The sequence below is a fragment of the Zea mays genome, chromosome 6, assembly GCF_902167145.1.
Source record: "Zea mays cultivar B73 chromosome 6, Zm-B73-REFERENCE-NAM-5.0, whole genome shotgun sequence".
Taxonomy (NCBI): Eukaryota; Viridiplantae; Streptophyta; class Magnoliopsida; order Poales; family Poaceae; genus Zea; species Zea mays.
In genome coordinates, this window is record NC_050101.1 from 100,328,134 (window position 1) to 100,342,291 (window position 14,158).

Below are 14,158 nucleotides of genomic sequence, written 5' to 3' on the forward strand. Positions count from 1 at the left end.
GCCAGTTACTGATTTTACTGCCAGCGGGGGTTCTGCACTTCTCGAGGACATCCGCTTTCAGAATCCTGCATTGCGCATTCGTGATGCCAGGATTGATGGGAATCGGTTCTGGACTCTTCATCATGTCGATTTCTATAACTCGGTAATTCTTCCCAAGAAACATCAGCCCATTCTGTATCAGTGGTACATCAACTGGGAAGGCCGTGAAGCTATTGGAGATCCGGAGATGTCACAGGCGTTGAGGGCCTGTGAAAGAAAGAAAATGAAGAATATAATGACCTTCCAATATGATTGGAATGATGAGGTCATTGCTCACTTTTATTCCACTCTTTGGATCAAGCTGGCCGATGAGGAAAGTCCCTACAACTTTCCTTATCTTAATTTCTATATCGAAGGCAGCTGGTACAAGGTGAGCTACCGACGGTTCGCTCACATTCTTGGATTCACTGATAATGACATTTCTGGTGACAAGATCAAAATTCATGATTATCGCCAACCCACCAAAGATGAAGCCAGAGATCTTCATCTATCTGAGTCTGGAAAATTTTGGGAGTCCACAAATATGCACAAATATTACAGATATATCAACTCTCTCAGAAGGATGACCCTCATTCCCAAAGGGGTAACTAGATGAATATTCTTGGAGAGAGCAAGGTCTTGCTCTCATTCATGAAGCCCAATAGTTCTGAGAGCATCAACATTTTTGATATGATCTGGCAAGAGATTATCCATGCTGCCTGCTTTCCACTTAAGGGATGTCTACATGCACCTTTCATAATGAAGATGATTGAAGTTGTGACGCAGTTCCGCTATAAGAAAGGTACTAGACATCTATCTTATACCCCTTTCTGGATTGATCCAAACAATCCAGCAGGGCGTTTGAGGAAAGCCCCTTCCAGCTCTCGTTCACATACTTCTGCTGGTCCTGCTGCTGCTGCTACTGCCAGTGCCTCGCGTCCCTCCCCTGGCCGCGGATCTCCCACGCCACATGGTCGTGGTCGTGGTCGAGGTCGTGGCCGAGGGATGGGTGCCCGCCTGGCCCATGGGATTGCGGCATTCTTTTCTATGTGCCGGAATATTTCTGCAGATGTGCATGAGCTGGCAAGGCGTCAGAGGGAGACTGACGACAATCTTCGTCGTCAAGCTTCCTCTATGGGTATGTCTTTTGCCCCTCGCTCGCCTGACGTGCCTCTCCATCCGCCTCCTCCAGAAATCAATGAGTGGCACCAGCAGGCCTACAAGGTGCCTTTTATGTCAGCTGACGATGAAGAAGAAGAAGAAACATACTTTGATGATCGTGAGCAGTTTGCCCCGCCTCCCTACCAGGGGGATCCGGGTCCATCCTTGTCTCATCCTCCACCCCAGGATCCTTCAGGAAGTGTTCCTCCCCCGGATCAGTCTGGGGAAGAACACTTTGCATCTCACCTGGCGCATCATTTCTTTGCTCCGCATCATCCTCCGCCTTCGTGGTGATCTTTGGCTTGGTGGCTCTCTCCTTTTTTGGTTCTTATTGCCAAAAAGGGGGAGAAGGAGTCTCATCTCAGCAGCTCTTTAATTTATGTAATGAACAATCTGCTTTGTAATAATTATTATTCGTCTACCTCGTGATGCATGTGGTGATGGCTTAGAGGCCATAAACTTTTTGATGTGATGTGATGACATTATTGTAATAGCCAGTAGTAACATTTCATATTTTATGCTATGCAATAATGGGCTTGACTGTGTAATACTACTCCTTTTATCATCACATCCTATATAATTGTGTTGCATCCCTCAATTTTTGTGTATTGTGTTGATTGTTCACTCTCTCTAAATATGTTGCAAATTGACATATCAAGTCAATATTAATATCACAAAACTCATGCACATATTTAGGGGGAGCTGCACATACACAAATCCCTTAATCTCGCAAGTGTTCTTAATTTTTAATTTTTATATCTACTCTAGTTTGTTTTGGCATCAATCACCAAAAAGGGGGAGATTGTAAGTGCAATCAACCCTAATTGAGGGTTTTGGTGATTAAATGACAAAACAAACAGAGATTCTAACAAGTTTGCTCCTAGCATGTACACAATAATTCTATAGACAGGAGAAGCACATATCTTATGAGCATAAAAATGTAAAGCACAGCGGATTTAAAATTCTACATCAAATGGCGTGCTCCAAGTGCTTGGAAACAACGACAGTGTCCATTTTATAATTCTTGAGTTGATAGGAATCGTCGTTCAATTAAGAGGGATCTGCAATGGTTAAGTAAGTTATGCAATGAGCTAAGTTCAAAATCCATCAAAATCATCTTTGAGAACACTTTTCCAGATCATGAATGCCTTTGATAAAAACCATTTTTACTTCCCACAAGAGTTCCACCTTTGTTCTCTTCAAAATATTCAAAAGTTGCTTTTCAGCCCTTGAAACCGGTTCAACCGGTTTCGGGACTGTTCCTCTGCCATCCCTGCTCTGACCTGTCTGACAGTCAGAGCTGTAAGAAAAGTCGTTGCAGATTTTTTGGGAAAACCGGTTCAACCGGAATTTTTCCCGGCTCAACCGGTTTTGAATCCGGTCGAGTCTCCGGCTGAGTAGGTTAGTGAACCGGGATCTTCCTGGTGGAAACCGGTTCAACCGGTCTGAAAACCGGTTCAACCGGTTTTTACCTCTTTTCTCCCAATGGCTGCCAGCTTTTGGGGGATCCTTTATATATACCCCCTCACACTCTCTCTCTTATTTACTTCTGCCTCTCCCACGAAATCTTGGCTGACCAAACTCTCAACAAGTGCATTCATTTCACCTCTCACACCCGCAATCGCATCTCCTTCAATCGCTTGAAGGATCCTTGGTGTGAGGTGAACTCGATCTAACACGCTGTCATTTTCATCTCGATTCTCCTATTCTCTTTGTTCTAGAGCTCGTTGCAAACTTAACCTTGTGTGGATTTTTTACTCTTGGAACCTTGTGTTCCTTGATGGGTAGAGGTTGCTTGGGAGTCTCCAAATTTGTGGACGACCCCAAGAAGTTTGTATCACCCGCTCTTTGAGCATATTTGAGAAGAGATTGCCTTGACCTTTGTGGTCGGCTTGTGGAGGATTAGGGTTGGAAAAGACCCGGGCCTTTGTGGGCTCCTCAACGAGGAGTAGGACACCTTTGTGGTGGTTGCCGAACCTCGGGTTATATTGCGTGTTCTTGTGTGTTCTTGTTAAGCGCTTTAATTTTGTTGGTTGGTTCATATTATCTATTCGAGTAGATTTTGTGTAGGGCAAGTTATTAGCAAAAATTTTCACTACTTTTGTCGGGACCATAATTAGGGGTACCCCCAAGACTCCTAATCTCAGCTGGTAACCCCCATCAGCACAAAGCTGCAAAGGCCTGATGGGTGCGATTAAGTCAAGGCTCGGTCCACTCAAAGGACACGATCTCGCCTCGCCCGAGCCCAGCCTCGGGCAAGGGCAGCCGACCCCAGAGGATTCACGTCTCGCCCGAGGGCCCCCTCAAGCAACGGACACACCTTCGGCTCGCCCGAGGCCCAGTCTTCGCTGAGAAGCAACCTTGGCCAGATCGCCACACCGACCGACCGTATCGCAGGAGCATTTAATGCAAGGATGGCCTGACACCTTATCCTGACGCGCGCCCTTCAGTCGACAGAGCCGAAGTGACCGCAGTCACTTCGTTGCTCCACTGACTGGCCTGACAAGAAGACAGCGCCGCCTGCGTCGCTCTGACTGTTGTGCCACTCGACAGAGTGAGGCTGACAGCAGCCAAGTCTGGCCTCGGGCGCCATAGGAAGCTCCACCTCGCCCGACCCCAGGGCTCAGCCCCCGTCTCGGCTCCGGAAGACGACGAACTCCGCCTCGCCCGACCCCAGGGCTCGGACTCGGCCTCGACTCCGGAAGACGACGAACTCCGCCTCGCCCGACCCCAAGGCTCGGACTCGGCCTCGGCTCCGGAAGACGACAAACTCTGCCTCGCCCGACCCCAGGGCTCGGACTCGGCCTCGGCTCCGGAAGACGACGGACTCCGCCTCGCCCAACCCCAGGGCTCGGACTCAGCCTTGGCCTCAGACGATGGTCTCTGCCTCGCCCGACCCAGGGCTCGGACTCAACCTCGACCTCGGAAGACAGACTCGACCTCGACCTTGGAGGAGCGTCCGCCTCGCCTGACCCAGGGCTCGAACCGACCACGTCATAGGGGGGCCATCATTACCCTACCCCTAGCTAGCTCAAGCTACGGGGAACAAGACCGACGTCCCATCTGGCTCGCCCTGGTAAACAAAGATGGCGCCCCACGTGCTCCATGACGACGGCGACTCTCAGCCCCTTACGGAAGCAAGGAGACGTCAGCAAGGACTCGACAGTGCCGACAGCTGTCCTTCCGCAAGGCTCCAGCGCTCCTCCGACGGCCATGACATCACATGAACAGGGTGCCAAAACCTCTCCGGCTGCCACGACGACATGTACTTAGGGCACTAGCTCCTCTCTGCTAGACACGTTAGCACACTGCTACATCTCCTATTGTACACCTGGGCCCTCTCCTTACGCCTATAAAAGGAAGGTCCAGGGCTCTCTTACGAGAAGGTTGGCCGCGCGGGAGGAAGGGACGACGCGTAAAGTCCCTCGCTCTCTCCCACGCGGACGCTTGTAACCCCCTACTGCAAGCACACCCGACCTGGGCGCAGGACAACACGAAGGCCGTGGGTTTCCCCTTTCGCCTGTCTCCTCCTTTCCTTCCCCCTTCGTGCTCTGTCTCGCGCGGACCCATCTGGGCTGGGACACGCGGCGACAATTTACTCGTCGGTCCAGGGACCCCCCGGGGTCGAAACGCCGACAGTTGACGCGCCAGGTAGGGGCCTGCTGCGTGTTGACGAACAGCTTCCCGTCAAGCTCCAGATGGGTAGTCTCCAGCAACCTTTCCAACCCGGGACGGTGCTCCGTTTCGGGAGTCTAGAGTTCATGTCCCTCGACGGCAGCTACGACATGATACTCCTTCCTCCGCCGCGCGACAGCGACAATGGCGGCCGATAGCCTGCCCGCCGGCGGCGGAATCAACGACGTCTTCCCCACGTGGCAGAAGAACAGCATCCGGGTTTGTCCCGTCACCTCCCCCGCCGACGGAGGAGGAGGCGGGGCAACCGTGGCCAAGCAGGAGGCGGCACCTCATCGGCTGTCGAGCGAGTCGACGGCGCGGCGCCCCGGCGGGGGACACGTCAGGCGTCGACCTCGCGTCTGAGACGAAGACGAGCGCCGTTTCCCCGCAACACGCCAACTCCAAGCGGACGAACGACGCCAGCACGCTCGCGAGGGACTTGCTGGGCGTCACCCTCGTACCTGAGACGACGGTGCAGTCCGCCCCTGACGCGACTTCGTCACCGCCCGTCGACCAAGAGGTACCGACCGATTCCCATCTCGTGCCTTTTGGATTCAGCCTCGACCCATCAAGCGACTTCGCTTCGGTGGAAGCCTTCATAGAGGCATGTCCAAACCATCCGGGGTACGGTATGCGGTCACCCTAGGACCGGCTGACGGCCGTCTCGACCTACGGACCCTCGGGTTCCGAGGAAGACGACGAGCCCGACTTTTGTTGGGATTTCTCCGGACTCGGTAACCCCAGTGCCATGCGGGACTTCATGACCGCATGCGACTACTGCCTTTCCGATTGTTCCGACGGTAGCCGCAGCTTCGGCGACGAGGACTGCGACCCAAGTCGTGAATGCGTCCACGTCGATCTAGGGGGTCCTGGCAAAGGCAACCATCTTGGTATACCGGAAAACGGTGATCCCCTAGGCCTGCGCCTCGCATTGACATCCTTCGGGAGCTAGCTGTGGTCCCAGTCCCTACGGGGGGTCAGGACGCATAGCTCGAGCAAATCCGCGAGATGCAGGCCAGGCTCGACGAGGGAGCAGGAACACTTGAGCCGCTCCGGCGGAACATCGGGCAGGAATGGGCAGACCAAGCTCCGGCCGGAGAAGCGCGTCATCTGCCCCAGGGCATCCAGCTCCGCATTGCCGACGACGTCACAGCAAGGCCGCCACCGGCTTCTAGTGGGGTCGGCCAGAACCTGGCTGCGGCAGCGATACTACTTCGCGCGATGCCGGAACCATCGACCACCGAAGGGCGGCGTATCCAGGGAGAGCTCAAGAATCTCCTGGAGGATGCCGCGGTCCGACGAGCCGAAAGCTCTGCCTCCCGAAGGCAGGTATACCCCTCGGAGCATCGCGCCGCGACTTCCTGATTCATGCGGGAAGCCTCGGTCCACACCGGGCGCACGCGCAACACAGCGCCTGCGGCCCCGGGTCGCCTCAGCAACGAGCACCACCATCGCAACCGTCGAACCCACATCGACGAAAGGGTGCGCCGAGGCTACCACCCCAGGCGTGGGGGAGACTACGACAGCGGGGAGGATCGGAGTCTCTCGCCCGAACCACCCAGTCCGCAGGCTTTCAGTCGGGCCATACGACGGGTGCCGTTCCCGACCCGGTTACGAACCCCGACTACCATCACAAAGTACTCGGGGGAGACGAGGCCGGAACTGTGGCTCGCGGACTAACGGCTGGCCTGCCAACTGGGTGGAACGGATGATGACAACCTCATCATCCACAACCTCCCCAGTTCCTCTCCGACACCGCTCGAGCCTGGCTGGAGCATCTGCCTCCGGGGCAGATCTCCAACTGGGACGACCTGGTCCAAGCCTTCGCCGGCAACTTCCAGGGCACGTACGTGTGCCCTGGGAACTCCTGGGATCTTCGAAGCTGCCGCCAGCATCCGGGAGAGTCTCTCCGGGACTACATCCGGTGATTCTCGAAGCAGCGCACCGAGCTGCCCAACGTCACCGATTCGGATGTCATCGGTGCGTTCCTCGCCGGCACCACCTGCTGCGACCTGGTGAGCAAGCTGGGTCGCAAGACCCCCACCAGGGCGAGCGAGCTGATGGACATCACCACCAAGTTCGCCTCTGGCCAGGAGGCGGTTGAGGCCATCTTCCGGAAGGACAAGCAGCCCCAGGGCCGCCCGCCGGAAGATGTCCCCGAGGCGTCTACTCAGCGTGGCACCAAGAAGAAAGGCAAGAAGAAGTCGCAAGCGAAACGCGACGCCGCCGACGCGGACCTTGTCGCCGCCGCTGAGTAAAAGAACCCTCGGAAACCTCCCGGAGGTGCCAATCTCTTCGACAAAATGCTCAAGGAGCCATGCCCCTATCATCAGGGGCCCGTCAAGCACACCCTTGAGGAGTGCGCCATGTTTCGGCGCCACTTTCACAAGGCTGGGCCACCTGCAGAGGGTGGCGGGGCCCACAACAACGACAAGAAGGAGGATCACGGGGCAGAGGGGTTCCCCGAGGTCCACGACTGCTTCATGATCTATGGTGGGCAAGTGGCGAACGCCTCGGCTCGGCACCGCAAGCAAGAGCGTCGGGAGGTCTGCTCAGTAAAGGTGGCGGCGCCAGTCTACCTAGACTGGTCGGACAAGCCCATCACCTTCGACCAGGGTGACCACCCCGATCGCGTGCCGAGCCCGGGGAAGTATCTGCTCGTTGTCGACCCCGTCATCGGCAACGTTAGGCTCACCAAGGTCCTCATGGACGGAGGCAGCAGCCTCAACATCATCTACACCGAGACCCTCGGGCTCCTGCGGATCGATCTGTCCTCGGTCCGGGCAGGCGCGGCGCCTTTTCACGGGATCATCCCCGGGAAGCGTGTCCAGCCCCTTGGACAACTCGATCTGCCCATCTGCTTCGGGACTCCCTCTAACTTCCGAAGGGAAATCCTCACGTTCGAGGTGGTCGGATTCCGAGGGACCTACCACGCAGTGCTGGGGAGGCCATGCTACGCCAAGTTCATGGCCGTCCCCAACTACACCTACCTCAAGCTCAAGATGTCGGGCCCCAACGGGGTCATCACCATCGGCCCCACGTACCGACACGCGTACGAATGCGACGTGGAGTACGCCGAGGCCCTCGCCGAATCCGAGGCCCTCATCGCCGACCTGGAGAGCCTCTCCAAGGAGGCGCCAGACGTGAAGTGCCATGCCGGCAACTTCGAGCCAGCGGAGACGGTTAAGTCCGTCCCTCTCGACCCCAGCAACGACGCCTCCAAGCAGATCCGGATCGGCTCCGAGCTCGACCCCAAATAGGAAGCAGTGCTCGTCGACTTTCTCCGCGCAAACGCCGAAGTTTTTGCGTGGAGTCCCTCGGACATGCCTGGCATACCGAGGGATGTCGCCGAGCACTCGCTGGATATCCGAGCTGGAGCCCGACCCGTGAAGCAGCCTTTGCGCGGATTCGACGAAGAAAAGCGCAGAGCCATAGGCGAGGAGATCCACAAGTTGATGGCCGCAGGGTTCATCAAAGAGGTATTCCATCCCAAATGGCTTGCCAACCCTGTGCTTGTGAGAAAGAAAGGAGGGAAATGGCGGATGTGTGTAGACTACACTGGTCTAAACAAAGCATGTCCAAAAGTTCCCTATCCTCTGCCTCGCATCGATCAAATCGTGGATTCCACTGCTGGGTGCGAAACCCTGTCTTTCCTCGATGCCTACTCAGGGTATCACCAAATCAGGATGAAAGAGTCCGACCAGCTCGCGACTTCTTTCATCACACCTTTTGGCATGTACTGCTACGTTACTATGCCATTTGGTTTGAGGAATGCGGGTGCGATGTACCAAAGGTGCATGAACCACGTGTTCGGCGAACACATTGGTCGAACAGTCGAGGCTTACGTCGATGACATCGTAGTCAAGACGAGGAAAGCCTCCGACCTCCTTTCTGACCTTGAAACGACATTCCGGTGTCTCAAGGCGAAAGGCGTAAAACTCAATCCCGAGAAGTGCGTCTTCGGAGTCCCCCGAGGCATGCTCTTGGGGTTCATTTTCTCCGAGCGGGGCATCGAGGCCAACCCGGAGAAAATCGCGGCCATCACCAACATGGGGCCCATCAAGGACTTGAAAGGCGTACAGAGGTTCATGGGATGCCTTGCGGCTCTGAGCCGCTTCATCTCGTGCCTCGGCGAAAGAGGCCTACCTCTGTACCTCCTCTTAAGAAAGGCCGAGTGCTTCACTTGGACCCCTGAGGCCGAGGAAGCCCTCGGGAACCTGAAGGTGCTCCTTACGAACGCACCCATCCTGGTGCCCCCCGCTGCCGGAGAAGCCCTCTTGATCTACGTCGCCGCTACCACTCAGGTGGTCAGCGCCGCGATCGTGGTTGAGAGACGAGAAGAAGGGCATGCATTGCCCGTCCAGAGGCCGGTCTACTTCATCAGTGAGGTACTGTCCGAGACCAAGATCCGCTACCCGCAAATTCAGAAGCTGTTGTACGCGGTGATTCTAACGCGGCGGAAGTTGCGACACTACTTCGAGTCTCATCCGGTGACTGTGGTGTCATCCTTCCCCCTGGGGGAGATCATCCAGTGCCGAGAGGCCTCGGGTAGGATTGCAAAGTGGGCGGTGGAAATCATGGGCGAGACAATCTTGTTCGCCCCTCGGAAGGCCATCAAGTCCCAAGTCTTGGCGGACTTTGTGGCTGAATGGGTCGACACCCAGCTCCCGGCGGCTCCGATCCAACCAGAACTCTGGACCATGTTTTTCGACGGGTCGCTGATGAAAACAGGGGCAGGCGCGGGCCTGCTCTTCATCTCGCCCCTCGGGAAGCACCTACGCTACGTGCTGCGCCTCCATTTCCCGGCGTCCAACAACGTGGCTGAGTACGAAGCTCTGGTCAACGGGTTGCGCATCGCCATCGAGCTAGGGGTCCGACGCCTCAACGCTCGCGGTGACTCGCAACTCGTCATCGACCAAGTCATGAAGAACTCCCACTGCCGCGACCCGAAGATGGAAGCCTACTGCGATGAGGTTCGGCGCCTGGAGGACAAGTTCTACGGGCTCGAGCTCAACCACATCGCCCGACGATATAACGAGACTGTGGACGAGCTGGCTAAGATAGCCTCGGGGCGGACAATGGTTCCCCCGGATGTCTTCTCCCGAGACCTACCTCAACCCTCAGTCAAGACCGACGACACGCCCAAGCCCGAGAAGACCTCGGCCCTGCCCGAGGCACCCTCGGCTCTGCCCGAGGTACCCTCGGCCCCCGAAGGTGAGGCACTGCGCGTCGAGGAAGAGCTAAATGGGGTCCCGCCTAATCGAGATTGGCAGACCCCATACCTGCAATATCTCCACCGAGGAGAGCTGCCCCCCGACCGAGCCAAAGCTCGGCGACTGGCGCGGCGCGCCAAGTCGTTCGTCTTGCTGGGGGACGGGAAGGAGCTCTACCACTGCAGCCCTTCGGGCATCCTCCAGTGATGCATATCCATCGCCGAAGGCCAAGAGTTATTACAAGAAATACACTCGGGGGCTTGCGGTCATCACGCAGCGCCTCGAGCCCTCGTTGGAAACGCCTTCCGACAAGGTTTCTACTGGCCGACCGTGGTGGCCGACGCCTCTAGAATTGTCCGCACCTGCCAAGGGTGTCAATTCTATGCAAGGCAGACCCACCTGCCCGCTCAGGCTCTATAGACAATACCCATCACCTGGTCGTTTGCTGTGTGGGGTCTGGACCTCGTCGGTCCCTTGCAGAAGGCACCCGGGGGCTACACGCACCTGCTGGTCGCCATCGACAAATTCTGCAAGTGGATCAAAGTCCGACCCCTAAACAGCATCAGGTCCGAATAGGCGGTGGCGTTCTTCACCAACATCATCCATCGCTTTGGGGTCCCGAACTCCATCATCACCGACAACGGCACCCAATTCACCGGCAGAAAGTTCCTGAACTTCTGCGAGGATCACCACATCCGGGTGGACTGGGCCGCCGTGGCTCACCCCATGACGAACGGGCAAGTAGAGTGTGCCAACGGCAAGATTCTGCAAGGACTCAAGCCGAGGATCTACAACGACCTCAACAAGTTCGGTAGGCGATGGATGAAGGAACTCCCCTCGGTGGTCTAGAGTCTGAGGACGACGCCGAGCCGAGCCACGGGATTCACACCGTTCTTTCTAGTCTATGGGGCCGAGGCCATCTTGCCCACGGACTTAGAATACGGTTCCCCGAGGACGAGGGCGTACGACGACCGAAGCAACCAGACCGACCGAGAAGATAAACTGGACCAGCTGGAAGAGGCTCGGGACTTGGCCTTACTACACTCGGTGCGGTATCAGCAGTCCCTGCGACGCTACCACGCCCGAGGGGTTCGGTCCCGAGACCTCCAGGTGGGCGACTTGGTGCTTCAGCTGCGACAAGACGCCCGAGGGTGGCACAAGCTCACGCCTCCCTGGGAAGGGCCGTTCGTCATCGCCAAGGTTCTGAAGCCCGGAACATACAAGCTGGCCAACAGTCAAGGCGAGGTCTACAGCAACGCTTGGAACATCCGACAGCTACGTCGCTTCTACCCTTAAGATGCTTTCAAGTCGTTCGTACACCTCGTCCACATACAAAGTCTAACCATCAAGGAAGGGTCAGCCTTGCCTCGGCAAAGCCCGACCCTCCCTCTGGGGCTAGAAGGGGGGAACCCCCTCTGCGTCAAAATTTTCCTCGGAGAAAGTCTTTCTGCCAGAACGTCTTTCGTGCTTTTTGACTACTTCAAAAGTGGGATCCTGAAAACGACGGAGTACACGTAAGCAGCCAAGGCCGACCGAGCCGAGGGACTCCTACGCCTCCGGGATACGGATACCTCACTCATCACCTTCTGCGATAAGTAACTCACGCTCGGATAAGCGATTTCGCTGACCGAACAAGTCTTAATGCTCGGAAACCTTTCTGCCGAAACGATTTTTCGAGCCTTCTCGACTACATCGTTAGCAGAATCCTACGGACGAGTAAGAGTACACGTAAGCGGCAAGGCTGACCGAGCCGAGGGACTCCTACGCCTCCGGGATACGGATACCTCACTCATCACCTTCCGTGAAAAGTAACTCTCGCTCGGACAAACAATTCTGTCACCGACAGATAAGTCTTGATATCCGAAACAAGAGGAAAAGAAACGCAGCTTTACAACACAACGACAGTATGTTTGGGCCTCGGTGGCCGCAGAAAACATATGCACACTACAAGATAAACCGATCTTGTAGGCTCGGACCTCGACGGAGGGGGAGCAGCAGCACCCTCGGCATCAACTACACATTCGGCGAAGTCCGACCGAGCCTCGGACGGCAACGCGGTCGGAGGATCTCCGCTCCGAAGGACGACATCAGCACCACGCCCGGGCCATCGCCGCCAGGGTCTCCTCCAGGAATCCGGCCCGAGCAGACGGCTCGGCCGGCCGCCCCGAAGCCTCAGCCAGCTGTCCCCCGAGGACATCAGCCTGGCTCATGGCCTCGGCAACTCGACTCCGGCGTTGGTTCCGCCAGTGGACGGCCCGGTCAGGCTCTGGCCGACGAAGTCTTCTTTTCGAGCCAACTCTGCCTCTGTCCACACTAACACCGCTGCCCCCGACTCCGGCTCATCGAAGAGCGGCCGAGGGTTCCTTTAACTAAGCAAGAGAAGCCTCGGGCGGCAAGGTCGACCGAGCCGAGGGACTCCTACGCCACCGGGATACGGATACCTCACTCGTCACCTTCGCACGAGGCGACTCACACTTGGTGAAGCGGTTTAGTTAGCTGACAGGCGAGTCCTAGTGCTCGGAATGAGGAAAAACCACGGCTCCGTGCCAAAAATACATACATGTTCAGGCCCCAACCGCCACAATGAACAAACACCGGCACTCAAGGTGCCATTACAAACGGAACTCCGGTTCCACCTCCGCAGGTACGAACAACCCCCCACGATTGGAGGGCCTGCGGAGCAACAGAAGGCCGACGGATGGCTCGCTGACGCCCGAAGAGCAGCAGCGACAACGACCTCTGCTCCGAGCGGCCGAACAGCAGCGGCAATGGCCTCAGGGCGGACGCCGCCGCAACAATGCCCTCGCCCACGTCCCCACTCGAGGGGCGAGGACAAGCTATCAAAGCCAAAGAGCCGGAGGCCCGGAGCGCGGATGGTGGCGGTGATCCCGTCAGCGACGAGGACTTCTTCAGCCGCCACCACATCAGCGCCGACGACGGAAGCCATCTGCCCACCGGCAGATCCCCACTCGGATCCTCCCGGACGAGCGAAGCACCAACCTCCGCGCAGAGGCGTCGTACCGGGGCAAAGGCAGGACAGCCCCAGAACACGAATGCCGCCCTAGCAGCGCGCGACGTCTTGGGCGGTCCTCCGGTGCACGCGGCGCGACAACCGCTCTCACGGCGGGAGAGGGCACCGGGAGCCGAGCCAGAGCCAGCTGAGCCAGCGAGCCCAACGCGCTGAAGCTGACGACGCTCGCCGCCAACCAGCCCCGTGTTGTCGAAGTCCGACCCTCCCGCTAGGCTGGTGAGCGCCCTCTGCCTTGAATGCTGAGGGAGAAGGTGACCCACGAACCCGCGCGGGAGGTAGAGCTCCGGCTCAGCCCGGCCTCCGCCCCAGCCAGGATGATGAAGATCCTTGAAGCTGAGGGTGGGACCAAGATCGCAGCCCGGCTCGCTTCTCCCCACCATCGAACTGGTGGTCACCGTCTTGGGTGACCACCGGCGAGGAGATGCAGCCGGGCTGCCTGATGAAAATCCTTGAAGCCGAACGATGGCTGAAAGGTACCAACTTCCGCGAAGTTGCGTTCCTCCAACGACAGCAAGACGAAAGCGATGCGAGTGTTCCCCATTCGGGGGCTCAGAAGTTGGAAGGACGCGATGCATGAGGGGAGTGCGAAGACATGGTTGCCTTCCAAGGGGGTCACCCTCCTTTTAAAGGCAACTCTCCCCACTTGCGTCCTCAGCCGTCGCGGACTGAGTCTTCTCCAACACTCTCCAAGGTCTTCCCCCTACGACACGGGGGCTGGGTCCCACGCGTCATGCAAACTGGCCCAGGACAGAAGGAGCCAAAACCGCCATGCGCGGTGCGCGCAATTGCCCAGCGGTTACGAGTATTCCTCCACTTTCGCCCAGGCCAGCGGGTGAAAGGGCGGGCCGCCATGCAGGCGGCATGCAACCACACCAAGGGGGTGCACCCTTTCGACGACGCGTTCGGCATGAGGGCCCAAGCCCACACGTCATGTAACCGGCGCGCCGGTTACTATGTACAAGAAACTGCATCGCCACTCGCGCCACTACCGCGCCTCCTCGACTGCGGAACCGGTGTCGCGACTCGAGGCAACCCTGCGCATGACCCAACAGTGCCAAGC